Here is a 15370-nt window from a genome sequence, read left to right on the forward strand (position 1 = left end):
CTTAGTGAGTACACGAGCATTGCACCCTCACCTGGTACTGGATCGTATATACAACGTGAAATAGTTACATTATGCTTAAAGGGTGATGCTGTCATTTGTGGCGTTCGTGGTAGTCCTAACCCTAGCGGTGCTCGTGTTGCTGGCGGTGTTCGTGGCGTGTTTGGTGGCCCCCCTCCCACTGCCCCTTGTCCTGCGTCGTCTTTCACGGCCGCCTGCAAAAGCCGCATTTGTAGCAGCAGATCCTGTGATGGGGGCGGAGGGAAGGGAGAGAATTCTGCGTTTACATAATCCGGAGCGGGCTCTTCTAGATAGGAGGAAATAAAAGCCTCAGCTTCTGTCTGCTTCTATCTACGTACTCTAAAGGGTACTAGTGGTGGTGGCAACTTACTGGGTACTTCTGAGGGAGTCTCTTTAGCTAGTTCTTCTGTGTGGATGGGATAAATACCTGCAATGAGGGCATTTCTTTCTCTATCTGCTTGTTCTGCCTTGACCCATTCCCCCTCTTCCTGTAGTTCTTTTTCTCTGGCTTTTTCCGCTGCCTGCTTACTTCTCTCTGCTTTGTGGAATTCTTTCTCTGCTCTCCTATGCGCTTCTTTACGCCATAACTCAATGGCATCTTTCTGGGACGGTCTCACTTTCTTTTTCCGTAGTGCTTCCTCTACTTTCATAATGCATTCAGCATCCCATGTTCCTGAGGCAGGCCATCTATACTTCTCTTCTAGATCCTTCGTGTAATCTACCCATAAGTCTAAAAACAGTATGGCATCTAGCCCGTGTTTCTGATACATAAAATGACCAGGTGTGTCTCTAGGCGGGACAGGAACTGCTTCGTCGAGTATCCCTTTCCTGGTCCCTATCTGACGTAATTTCGAGAACAGTGGCATGTTGGAACTAACTCAACAAAAACACAATATACACAAAAATAGACTGAAAACAATCATTCGCACTACAACACTAAAACATTAAAAACAGATACATCCTAACTAGTACATGGGGAAGAAACATGAACTTGAAAACTGTTAACTTTATGTACTGCAATACAGTACAACCATACCGGTCTCATAAAGAGACACGTCTCTACCGTGCCTGTGTACCCAGACACGTCTTTACCGGGCTCAAATAAATGAACCCGTCTCTATGCGTTCCCAATAATGGTACTCACCGGGAAGCAGAACTTGAAGGCCTCGGAAACTCGATACTGCTACTGCTGCGCATGCGCCTCGGAACAGGTGGGCCTCGGGATACCTCGGAGGCATGGAGCCTGAATTAGGGTCCTGGCTCGGCTGAGCCACAAAACGGGTTCATCTCGACTTTTCAGCGTGCACCATGCAAATACATTGGCAACATAGGCCTCAGTGCAGAATTAACGTTTCTTTCATGGAGGGCTTGGTAACTGACATGCTAACATTGGACGGAAATGCAGAGCACTATTATTACAGGCATGAGAGGGGAAGTGCATGGGAAGTACATGGTGACATGGACATACATAGGGTACATGTAGGGGACACATTGGCCGCATAAAATTTCTATTTCCTCACTTCAAGCAGCAGAGCAGTCCTCTGGCAGCAGGGTAGCCCTCGTTCTTACCTCGTAAGGTCCACAAGTGTTTTGATGAGTCACCCTGGAGGTCCAACATTTATACCCGAAGCAGCCTTCATGTGGGAGGGACTCCCTGTTCTACCCCCACATGTGGTTCTGGAAAGTTATTCCCCTGTCATGGCTCTAAACTGGTTGGAGGTGACAAAAGCCAAGGCAGGCCTGGTGTCATGTTCCTTTGTTTGTGCAGGAGGCAAAGTGCTTTGAAGTGTGAGTGGGGCTAGGTAAAGTACCTCCCCTGTCATCCTGCCAGAATGACCCATGCTGTCTACAACAAAACCGCCTTTGTGCTACTGTGTGGAAGCAACACACATACCCCAACAACAGAGCCATTCACAGTCATGTGACCCAGGACACTGGCAGAAGGCACAAATGGTTCGGACACGAAAATGCCAACTTTTTAAAAGACGTAGGTCCTGTGCACACTATCATTGGAACCTAGCTATATCTGGCTGGTGAGCCCATAACTAGGGTGAAATCAGTCCTGCATTGTTTGTATACTGGTACAGAGAGGATTTGACTTGACAGATTGGGCTGAACAGTGCCCGCTGGAGCAGCATCAACTCTGATTTGCATACAGTTGGGTCTAAACTGAGATGGCCTAGGGTGCACAATATGATGGCCTGGGATGCGTTCCAAGTGATTATCATTGGCTGAGATTAATTCAAACATTCTATCCATCACTTTTTTGTATACTTTAGTGTGTTGCCCTATATGGGACAGGTATGCGTAGACGTGAGTCCTGTGCTCACAGTGTGACTGGAACCGAGCTACACCTGGCTTATGAGCCCATGACTAAGGTAAACCCGGTCCTGGGTTGCTTGTGTTCCATTTCAGGGACGATCTGGTCTTGCAGTTCGAGCTAGACTGCTCCCATTGGCGCAGGGTCAAGACTTATTTGCATATAGATGGGTCCAAACTGAGGAGGCCAGGTGTACAAAATAAATATAGACTGGTATGCGGCCCAAAAAACTATCAGTGGCTGAGATTCATTCAAGCATTGAATCCATCACTTTTTTGTATACTTTTTTGTATACCCTAGTGTGCCGCCCTGGTTGGGACAGGTATGCCCAGACAGGGTCCCAGCACACGGTCACTGGGTAATGAGCCCATAACTATGGTGATACTGGCCCTGTGATGCGTGTGTTCTGGCTCAGGGACGACCTGACTTAGCAGTTTGGGCCCAACTGCCATTGTAGCAGGACCAAGACTGATTTGCAAATAGCTGGGTCCAAACAGAGGTGGCATGGTGTGCAAAATAATGACGAACTGGGATGTGTCCCGAGTGATTATCAGTGGCAGACATTAATTGAAGCATCCAATCCATTGTTTTTTTAAATAGTTTATAGCAACTTTCTAAAAGTAGTATTTTCCGAATTGTGATCTTAAATCTGACTCTACAATTAAAGAAGACTTTAAACTACAATTCATTTGAGTGCAAACAGCATATTTCTATGTGCTCCCAATTAAAAGTTAGCACTTATTAAATGTAATAAGCTAAGCCAGTGTAGATAGGCCTTCAACAGTGGAAAAACACCTTAGGAATGTTTCACTGCCAGGAGATGCCAAACTTAAACACACATGTCCTACTTTTTACTAACCCAGCACCCTACTGTATGGGCAATTAGGATTTACCTTTGGGTGTGACTTGCATGCATTAAAAAGAAATGTTTAGGCTTGGTAAATGGTTTGTTTGCCAGGTCAAAATGGTAGTTTATATCTCCAGTACAGGCTGCAGTGGCTGGCCTGAGACATATTTTAAAAGGCTACTTTAGTGGGTGGCACAATACGTGACAAAGACTCAATAGCAGCATTTAATTTACAGGCCCCGGGTACATGCGGTACCATATACAGAAAATGTGGAGAAATACAACACCAATGATGTCAAGTCTAACACCAGGGTTTAAGTAGGCCAGGTCCTGCCGGTGCTCAGTTTTTAAAAGCTGGTGCTGAGACGGGTCCCTTTAAGACTCTCCATTTTTACGCACAGGGTGGAAAGAAAAACCTTAACTCTGCGCATGGTACAACCCATCAATGTCTTTGAATTAACTTCACAGAGACTTGTTTTGCAGTTTTATAAAGCGCACACGTGGAGAACTTTACATGAGCACCAGTTACATTACACATGGACATATTCATGTTTTGAATCACAGGACTTCAGACTCAAATCTGTTTCCTCAGGTCGAAAGTCGGCTGCTCTAGCCTTACGCCACACCTCGCCCACAAGAACGGAAACATTTGAACTATTATATACAACAGAGTGATAGTTGTTGCTTATTTGTCTTATGCAATTTACAACCATTGACAAAGCCAATAGTCCTGGCTTGTTGTAGGTATTTCGTTACTTGTGGTATATATCTGAATGAATGGACAGACGCAGCAAAATTCCAGTTGGCGGCACACTATGCTAAGAATAGAATTTTAGCTTGAGTGTTTTAACCCAGGTCCTTAATTAGTGCCCATGCCCCTATGAGATTCCTCCTATATTATGCAAAATTACGATAACTTGAATTCTCAGTAGCTGCATGCAAGTACTTGTCTAGAGGAATGTTAATTGCATTGATACCATTTTTTTTTGTTTTGTATCCATCTACCTGCATTCCCAATTGTGTCCAATGACAAAGGGAATAGAGGACATGTAGTATTTGAATGTGTATTTTACTATGGGTTTGTTGTTCGAGAAAACAGTTCTACCTACATTTGGTTCAGTCTGGTATAGAATAATAAGAGAGTTGTGACACGCTAGCATTGCATGAGCTGGTTGGTGTGTGAAGTAAGTGTGGCCCAAGCTCAAAACCAAGAGTCAGCAGTCTCCCGCAGCGCTGTGCATGTGGGTGTGTGTGTGGGGGGAGAGAGGCGCGAGCGTGCAGTGGTGATGATAAACGAGGAGCAGCATCCAGAGCGCTGGCAGTCCTTTGTTTACCTCTACACGTTATTAATGACCTTTGGCGCCATCTTTGGTTATAGATCACCTGCCAGCAGCCGCCATTAATCCCTCATGGAGATAAATGGCTGTGGATCTGTGCTGCCCGCAGAGATATTTTTCGACAACCAGACTCAGCGTACACTGTAATTCCGACCGAGAAGAGGGGGCGTGGGGGCTGCTATGTGATGGACACAAAAATAGGCTGAAGCGCTGCTGTAAAGAGAATGAAGACGAACACTAGAAGAGCAATATTTATTTAAAAGGTGATCTTTATCAGGAGGACAAACGAAAGAGAGGAAACATCCTGTCTATTTATAAAAAAAAAAGCCATTTATTAACTATTCTATCCCTGATTTTTAACGCGACCATACTGGCTTGCTTTTATATGTGAACCATTTGTACATATAAATAGCAAGGGTACTGTCACAAGGCAGGAGCCTGGAGATGCTAAATGCTATATTTATTTATCATGAATTACAGGGTGGGTGACAGGATCAGACTGCAACCGGACACATTCTAAGTCCCCTAGTTTTCTGCAATGTGGAAATACCACACACCTCCCCCCTCCCGTATGTACATTAATTACCACTCAAATGAGTCCACGCAAAAAAAACGATTAAAATTAATTGGAATATTATTTGGGGTGGGTGACTACCTAACTCAAGGAATAATCACAACCCTGGTCAGAGAGAACCCGAAAAGGCACTACATTAATGTAAGCTCAACTCCCCGGTAGCTATGGGGAAGAACCAGCAGGCATAAGTTAGGGTAGGTACGTCTTTTTTTCTGTTGTGACCGCTTCTGCTGATCAGCAAAAAATCATTGTGAGCTACTGAAGGCCAAGCCACTTGTGCATTGTGACCTGACACCACCCCCCCAGCCAGCTTCATTGACTCTGAGCCTAATGTCCATAGAACCAGATACAAAGGTTTGAACATAATACTTTGACTAGGGGCACTATGACAAGGCTGCCATGTTTGTCACTTAGAGCGTGGTCTGTGGAGATGTATGGGTGTGTGTGTGTGCACCAGCCCCAGCCTGGGTCATACATCGGACTGAGCACAGCTCATTATTGGCCCTGCTGTCTGCAGCCTGATGATAATGTAAACTATACACAATTTTCCCTTAAATTTAAAAGGAAAATTCGAAGGGTTATGTTTTTGACCGTTTGTTTCTTCAATAATGAACTCAAAGATGTGAGCTATGCTGAAGGTGTCTGCTAGCCACTGGGAGCTCACAATCCATCATTTGGAAAAGCCTGACTTAGGGCAATGTGTAAAGCATTTATGCAGTTTGAAAACATTAATAATGTCTACTTGGAAAACAGTAAAAATCCCAAACTGAATTAGAAAATAGAGTACAATTAACAAACATAATTACACCAAAATAATAAAAACACAATAAGGGGAACCAGAAACAAGAGTCTTTAAAGATTTAAGGGAAAATCGGGTACAATAGCACAAATCTATGGTCGTGGTATACCGGAGCCAGGCACAATTTCTAGCTGTCTGCACTGGCCGGATACACCTACCCAATTCAACCTAGGCAAAGCTTTTATCTTCGGACTTGGTCGTTTAAGATCCAATCCACAACAGAGTACACTTCTAAAGCCACTTATGACCTCATGGTCTTCACTTAGAAACTTAACAGCATAGTCCAGTCCAGATCTCGTTGCCTCTGCTCAGTTGGGTGCTTTCAGGACAATTCCTCTTGCAGCTTGTTGCTTCCCTGTAGTCACACAGGAGGTCGTCCGCCATTTGACCATTAGAGTCCACTTATTTATCGTAGGTACAAGAGAAAGCAGGACCAGCGCATTATGGTTCCTCTCAGGTCAGAGATGGCAGGTCCAGCCCCGTGCTGGTCTTCTGCAGGTCCAGAAAGTGTTCTGAAGTGGGTGCCTGGAGATGTAACATTTATACCTGGCATGAGTTAGTGGGTGAGGGTGATTCCTGGCACCTCCCACACCATTGGGGTAAATGATCCCAGTAGGGTGACCAACAGGCATTGGTGCAAATTCAGGACGGTGAGTGTAAAAATTCAGGACAAAGGGTCAAAATTCAGGACACAAATTCAGGACAGGAGGTCAAAATTCAGGACAAAACTTCAGGACAATTGGATAAGTTTTCCAGACACATCAGAGGTTGCGCGATTGTAAATCAGTAAGCCCAGCCATATATAGACATATTCAGCCATTTGCAAACCTATCCATCATGTATCCTTCCATCTTTTATTTCACTCATCCATCCCTTCATCCATCCTTTCACTCATCCATCCATTATCCATCCATCTGCCCTTTCACCCTATCCATCTGTACACTCAGTCATTCACTCTACTACTCATCCATCCATTCACTCATCCATCCAGCGATTTACCCTTTCACCCATCCAGCCATCCTTTCACTTACTCATCCATCCACCCAGTCACTGATCCTTCCACCCATCCACCCTTTTAATCATCCTCCCTTTCTCTCTCCATCGACTCTTTGACTTAGCAATCCTTCCTTCCTTCCATCCACCCTCCATCCATCCATCCATCCATCCATCCATCCATCCATCCATCCATCCATCCATCCATCCATCCATCCATCCATCCATCCATCCACCCACCCATCCATCCATCTACTCATCCGCTCATGAATCCATCCATTGACCCTATCACTCATTCATTCTTTCTCTCATCCATTTATCCTTTCACTCCTTCACTGGTCTATTCATCATTTTGTCCATCTACCTTCCCTTTCACTCACTCATCCATCCTTACATCCACCCATTCATCCATCCGTCCAACCATTCGGCCTTGCACTTATAAATTCATCAATCCATTCATCATTTCATTCATCCATCCACCCACTCACTCATCATTCATCTTTTCACTCATCCATCCACCCGTTAACCCATCCAGCTACCCTTCCACCCATACATCCAGCTATTTCCGTTTTCTCTCTTCCATCCTTCCACTCACTTATCAATCCATCCATCCCCTCCCATTATCCATCTATTCAATCTTTCATTCATCCATTCACCCTTTCACTAATTCATCCAGTCATCCCTTCACTTACTCACTCGCCCACCTTTTCATATTAATTTTGAGCTAAGCCTTTTTGAGAAGAGGCCCATCAAGAACTTTACACTCGCTGCAGGAGACATTCCAGGACTGGGACAGAAGCCACCCATGGCAGAGACAGGATCCACTACAGGAGGGGACAGAAGCCACCACATTGGGGGACAAGAGCCATCACTGGAGGGGGAACAGGATCCACCAGGGTGGACACAGGGGTGGGTATGTAGTATTCTAGTGTCAACTTGCTCTCTTGCAGGGTGGGGGAGGGCTCCTTACCCCCTCCTGGACAAGACAACGAGACGACAGGCTCTGTTTCCAAAATGTTAGTTTTGCCCCCCTACCCCCACACTGATGTACAGTACTTACAGGAGATGCTCCAAGAGAACTGATTGTCCTCCATACTTTGTTAATCAGTGTGAGTGTGATTGTGCCATTTCTCTATTTTATTACAATATAGACTGCATGTTTGAAGAATCGAGGTTTGTTTACAATTTAGTGACAGTATTTAAGCTCTGTGAAGTGAACCAGTGCTGCCTCGATGTAATCAGGGCCGGTTCTAGGATATTTGGATCCCTGGGCAGAAAGGGAATGTCTCACACCAATTGAAGATACAAGATGCATTCAGTGCTGTTTGCATCTGAATCGATGCCCCTGCTCCGAAGCTGCCGCCCCTCCCTCTGTCACCTTCAAGCACCTCTTAACAGCTCATCAAGGGCTGGAGGTGCGAGGGTTGCCATCCCGCTGTGCCTTGCCAATCCTGATGGGTATCTGAGCCTTTGTACTGCCTCGGAGTCTGTTACACCCGACCTCAGGAGCATCGCAGTCAAGAAGGGAGGAGGGGGCCAGCTGTGCCGGGTGTGCGACCAGTTAAAATTACGGACAAATGGCGTCCGTTAAAGAATCCTTCACGGACAACGGACAGACGGCTGAAATTATGGACTGTCCGTGAAATTTACGGACGGTTGGTCACCCTAGATCCCAGGCCCTGACCTTCCTACTTTTGCAGGAGTTCCTGTTTGCCTTTCTGCAAACAGGCCCAAAATGTAATGTGTCAGTACATTTTTAAGATCTGGTGAAACCCTTCGCCCACAATAAACTGGGGCTTTAGGCGAGGGTGGGGTGAGGGGAGTGTACTATAGTTATACAAGTGTCTTCCCACATCTAAAAGTAAATTGCAGTTTGGAACAGGTATGAAAACACAATAAACACAGAGACAGAAGACTAGTAGGACAAAAGCAGGATCTTTCAGCAGCCAGGCAGTGGATAGATAATTGGCTGTACACCTTGTTCTATCTCTTTCAAATGTGTCCCAAGTGCTAACTGTGAACCACAATTACCTACCAAATAGGATTTGATACTGTAGTGTCAAAATTGATGAACACAGACCTGACCCAGCATAATCTGTGAAGTTCAGAGGAGTCATCGTTTCTCATTTATGTCAGTCTATTATTTGCTCCTGGGAGGCATTTCAAACCTTTTCTGTACACCAATTCAAAGCTAATCACTGTCTCGGAGAAGCTGGAGAGCCAATACAAATTCACCTGTAGGAACATCAGGCAGAGAGAAGCTAACTTTCTGAAAATTACTTTTCTGTAACATTTTATAAAAATTGGATTACACAATTGTATTAGATTTTTAATAAGTTTTAAAAACAGATCTTTAATACTTTTGTAGGAAGGTGGCTACCTGACTATGGTTACCCCAGATTTTTTTGCCCTGTGTTTAGCTGGTTTTCGACTTAGTTGGCCTGGTTCCCTGCTAATCAGGGCCCCAGGCTATCTGCTCTCTCTGTAAAATGGATTCCATGTACCCTAGGTGCATAACTAGATTGGCTTGGGTCACCTTATCAGCCCCTGTACAGAGCACTATAGGTGCCCAGGGCATAGGTGCATCCAAGGCCTACCAGGGGCTGCAGCATATCTTTTGCCACCCCTGGCTGGCTATCTAAATTGACACAACTGGCTGATCACTCAGCTGGGGCAAGTGGGTGTAATCACCCCTTGCTTAGATATAGTATACCTATATCTAAACCTATATCTGGACACATATATAGCCTGTAAGCCACTCCTATGGAAGGCCTCATCAATCCTGGAGGCAGAGTGCGTGGTTTTATGTGAGATGGTGCTCTGGCATGAGCTGAGCCTGTCTGCAGCTGTCGGGAACAACTCCCTAAGCTGATCCGGGATAATGCCATACCATATACTCTTAAGCGCATTATAATCCTCGCGGTTATATAGCAACTTTGGTTTGGCTTTATCAAAACATGTCGTGTAAGGTGTCATACGAATTGGAATACTATCCCCTCGCCAGTTCTGGCGACGGGGATAGCATTCCACCCTTCTAGAGGGAGAAGACATGTTACTTTACTGAAACGCGGTTGATTTAAAATGAGCCTCAGATCCACAAAATGGATGCCCCTGCCACAGACACGGGTCTGGCCTCCTGCTGCTGACCGAAACCCGGCAGAGGAGGCCTGGACAAAGAGTTTCCTGTCACAGGGCGGTGTCAAACCACCCCAGACAGGAGATAGTGGATTGGAGTAGGGAGGTTTCAAAGAAACCAGACACTGCCTGGGGAGCACAAGGCTGCCCCTGGCAGGATCCGGCCAAACCGGTTCTGGGGCCTCCCAGCCCCTGTCCCAGCGCGGCCAGGATCAAAGGAGAGGGGTGTAACCACCCCCTTCCTGGGTCCCACCCATAGGAGGGGACCTAGCAGGATGTCCAACCCCCTAGATTCGAATAAGAGGGGGAGCAGTCCCAACGGACCTCAGATCATCCTGAAGAAACATAAGAAACGAAATCTGGACCCTTCGACTTTCTACACGACGTGAGAAGACTGAAGAATCTCCCTTGTGGTCAAGGAGTGACCACCCTGTGCAAACAGGCACCATCCAGCCCTCGACCCTTGCTTTGTTGCAGTTCCCGCCGGAACTCGAGCGACAGAGATCGACGAGATCAAGCTTGCCTGCCTTCTACCTGCCCGATCCACAGTCCCTGCAGAGCTGAGACCCGTGGAGGCGACCGGAAGCGTGGGGCACGCCATCTTGAAAAGGCCACGAGACGCTGACCGTGCAGCCCACGAGTGACCCTCGAAGCTGTACACCGGGGTTTGAGAAGCCCCAGCCCCGAGCTCCACTTGCACCAAAGCTCACCCCTCCACACTCGACGAGTGCTGCGTGGGGCCCTTCTGCCTGTGTGTGCTCGACGCGTTGGCCCGGTCACTTGCCAGCTGGCTTGTGGCCCCTGTGCCGACGAAACTTGAAAACCGACTTGCTTTTCTGGTTGCTCCAGATCTGCACCAGCTCCTGTGAAAAGGAGCACCCTCTCTGACCCTCCTGGTTCGAGTGATAAGCAATCTCCCGGTTCCGCGTGGATTGCTTTTGCCAAGTGCTGTTTGCTACAATCTTCAAGCCGACGGTGCTGACGGCGAGAGCCTACGTGGGACAGATCGTGACCTGCTCCTGGACGTCGCAGATGCCCCAGAGCCCACGTGACAGCGGAGAGAAGCCTATCGACAACCGCCTGATTGCGCCCGACATTGCCTGGTTCCGTCCTGGTTCCACCCTGGTCACTGCTGAGTGACCCAGACTCTGTCCCCTCTGCTTTCAGGTACTTTTCTACTTCGATCCACCCTTGGATCGCACCGGACACTTCTGCTTCACAGCGCCTGCAGCTGCAACAGCTCCAAGCACCAAGAACCTGCGTGACAGAACCCGACGCCACTTCGACCCTGTGCACCCACGGCCTGTGGGTGAGGTAACTTTGCAACGCCGGTGTCCTTACACTGGTACACACCTCTAGGGTCTGTGTCTGAAGTTTTGTGTTTCTAGGTTCAGCGGAAGTATCATTTAATTCACTTTAACTAACTTTTACGCACCATTGACTTTACATTGGTGCGCGCCGCACTTTCCGTGCTGCACCCGTATCCTGTGGGCTACTCCCGACTTCTTCATTGCTTGTCCTGACTGCTCCCAGCGAATCTCTAGGCCCTAGGCCTAACCAATATTCGATAAGTGTTACTTATACCATTTTTTTAGTATATGGTCTGAGTGGCCCCCCGCCCTCAGCCATAATTGTGCCAACTTTATATGTTTAACAGTGCTTTTGATTTAACGCTTGTGCCCCTTTCCTCATAAAGAGTACTGGGGAGTAATTTAGAAATAAATACATATATTTTTACAATATATACTTGTGTGGTGTCCTTTCATTTGATTACAGGATTGTATGTGGTAAAACAGCTCGCTTAACACGACCTCTTAAGTTTAGCCTTTAGGCTGCTTAGTCCATGCTACCACTAGGATAGCTTGTCTAACAAGGTTGACTTACAACCAGACATCTTTGGGGTTTGTTTGGACTGATACCCAGTGGTTCCAGAATTGGAAACACTACATATCACTGGCTGATCACTCAGCTGGGGCAAGTGGGTGTAATCACCCCTTGCTTAGATATAGTATACCTATATCTAAACCTATATCTGGACACATATATAGCCTGTAAGCCACTCCTATGGAAGGCCTCATCAATCCTGGAGGCAGAGTGCGTGGTTTTATGTGAGATGGTGCTCTGGCATGAGCTGAGCCTGTCTGCAGCTGTCGGGAACAACTCCCTAAGCTGATCCGGGATAATGCCATACCATATACTCTTAAGCGCATTATAATCCTCGCGGTTATATAGCAACTTTGGTTTGGCTTTATCAAAACATGTCGTGTAAGGTGTCATACGAATTGGAATACTATCCCCTCGCCAGTTCTGGCGACGGGGATAGCATTCCACCCTTCTAGAGGGAGAAGACATGTTACTTTACTGAAACGCGGTTGATTTAAAATGAGCCTCAGATCCACAAAATGGATGCCCCTGCCACAGACACGGGTCTGGCCTCCTGCTGCTGACCGAAACCCGGCAGAGGAGGCCTGGACAAAGAGTTTCCTGTCACAGGGCGGTGTCAAACCACCCCAGACAGGAGATAGTGGATTGGAGTAGGGAGGTTTCAAAGAAACCAGACACTGCCTGGGGAGCACAAGGCTGCCCCTGGCAGGATCCGGCCAAACCGGTTCTGGGGCCTCCCAGCCCCTGTCCCAGCGCGGCCAGGATCAAAGGAGAGGGGTGTAACCACCCCCTTCCTGGGTCCCACCCATAGGAGGGGACCTAGCAGGATGTCCAACCCCCTAGATTCGAATAAGAGGGGGAGCAGTCCCAACGGACCTCAGATCATCCTGAAGAAACATAAGAAACGAAATCTGGACCCTTCGACTTTCTACACGACGTGAGAAGACTGAAGAATCTCCCTTGTGGTCAAGGAGTGACCACCCTGTGCAAACAGGCACCATCCAGCCCTCGACCCTTGCTTTGTTGCAGTTCCCGCCGGAACTCGAGCGACAGAGATCGACGAGATCAAGCTTGCCTGCCTTCTACCTGCCCGATCCACAGTCCCTGCAGAGCTGAGACCCGTGGAGGCGACCGGAAGCGTGGGGCACGCCATCTTGAAAAGGCCACGAGACGCTGACCGTGCAGCCCACGAGTGACCCTCGAAGCTGTACACCGGGGTTTGAGAAGCCCCAGCCCCGAGCTCCACTTGCACCAAAGCTCACCCCTCCACACTCGACGAGTGCTGCGTGGGGCCCTTCTGCCTGTGTGTGCTCGACGCGTTGGCCCGGTCACTTGCCAGCTGGCTTGTGGCCCCTGTGCCGACGAAACTTGAAAACCGACTTGCTTTTCTGGTTGCTCCAGATCTGCACCAGCTCCTGTGAAAAGGAGCACCCTCTCTGACCCTCCTGGTTCGAGTGATAAGCAATCTCCCGGTTCCGCGTGGATTGCTTTTGCCAAGTGCTGTTTGCTACAATCTTCAAGCCGACGGTGCTGACGGCGAGAGCCTACGTGGGACAGATCGTGACCTGCTCCTGGACGTCGCAGATGCCCCAGAGCCCACGTGACAGCGGAGAGAAGCCTATCGACAACCGCCTGATTGCGCCCGACATTGCCTGGTTCCGTCCTGGTTCCACCCTGGTCACTGCTGAGTGACCCAGACTCTGTCCCCTCTGCTTTCAGGTACTTTTCTACTTCGATCCACCCTTGGATCGCACCGGACACTTCTGCTTCACAGCGCCTGCAGCTGCAACAGCTCCAAGCACCAAGAACCTGCGTGACAGAACCCGACGCCACTTCGACCCTGTGCACCCACGGCCTGTGGGTGAGGTAACTTTGCAACGCCGGTGTCCTTACACTGGTACACACCTCTAGGGTCTGTGTCTGAAGTTTTGTGTTTCTAGGTTCAGCGGAAGTATCATTTAATTCACTTTAACTAACTTTTACGCACCATTGACTTTACATTGGTGCGCGCCGCACTTTCCGTGCTGCACCCGTATCCTGTGGGCTACTCCCGACTTCTTCATTGCTTGTCCTGACTGCTCCCAGCGAATCTCTAGGCCCTAGGCCTAACCAATATTCGATAAGTGTTACTTATACCATTTTTTTAGTATATGGTCTGAGTGGCCCCCCGCCCTCAGCCATAATTGTGCCAACTTTATATGTTTAACAGTGCTTTTGATTTAACGCTTGTGCCCCTTTCCTCATAAAGAGTACTGGGGAGTAATTTAGAAATAAATACATATATTTTTACAATATATACTTGTGTGGTGTCCTTTCATTTGATTACAGGATTGTATGTGGTAAAACAGCTCGCTTAACACGACCTCTTAAGTTTAGCCTTTAGGCTGCTTAGTCCATGCTACCACTAGGATAGCTTGTCTAACAAGGTTGACTTACAACCAGACATCTTTGGGGTTTGTTTGGACTGATACCCAGTGGTTCCAGAATTGGAAACACTACATATCAGGCCAACTTCTCACAACTTTTTACTAGATTGTCCCTTTTCCTAGACAGTATCAGTATTTTAATCTTTACCCAGAATTTTAAAGTAAAACCAAAAGGCATGCAACATTAAAAATAGCTTTTAGGGCCTCATCAATGTAGAGGGAATTTCTTTGCCTCTGCTCTTGTGCCAGTTTATGGATGTGGATGCAAAGGCACGGTAGCTGTCAGGAGGCCCAGAGTTCGTGTGCCACATACAAGGTGGCACACTGTCAGTACACTCCCTGAGGACTGATCTGGAGGGGACGCATGTGGTCTCATGGATCCCCCAGACATCCCCTTGCAACCAGGTACAATGACTCACTGTGCCCACCAGCAGTACGATCGCTATCCCTTCTCTAAAATGCAGGCAGGTGCCGCCTGCACAGTGAGTGGAACAGGGAGTCGATGATTAACGCAGCTGCTCCATATTACACTAGATAAGCTGCCCCCATAGTCCCTGAGAGCAGTGCATTCACTGTAATCAGGCGGTGTTCATGTTTGCTCCCAGTGCACCTATTTAAATGTGCGCCACTGCGCAGACATGAACACTGCACTTAATACCCTTGCCCTTTTCACCACATCTAAAAATGCCTTTTTAAAATTAACAGTTCAACAGATTTGAGCCATAACTCTTTCTTCTCCTCTACAAAAGCGGGTGACATCTTTTCTATTGTTTTATCAACATAAACCTTCTTGTCTTTCTCCTTTCTTATTTGCTTGATAAAGTTCAACACATGTTCGATCTTCTTGGCCACCATAAATATTTCACTCAATGAGTGACTATCTATCGCACACTCTATCACTCTGACATATTGAGACCAACTTTCTAAGGCCTGCCACATATTCTTCCACACTTTCTTCTTCCTTTTGTTCGTACCTGTGTTAGATAATGTTTATCCAGTTTCAGTATACAAAGACCATTCTCATTTATGGCCATAGG

The sequence above is a fragment of the Lissotriton vulgaris genome, chromosome 2_2 (assembly GCF_964263255.1).
Source record: "Lissotriton vulgaris chromosome 2_2, aLisVul1.2, whole genome shotgun sequence".
NCBI lineage: Eukaryota > Metazoa > Chordata > Amphibia > Caudata > Salamandridae > Lissotriton > Lissotriton vulgaris.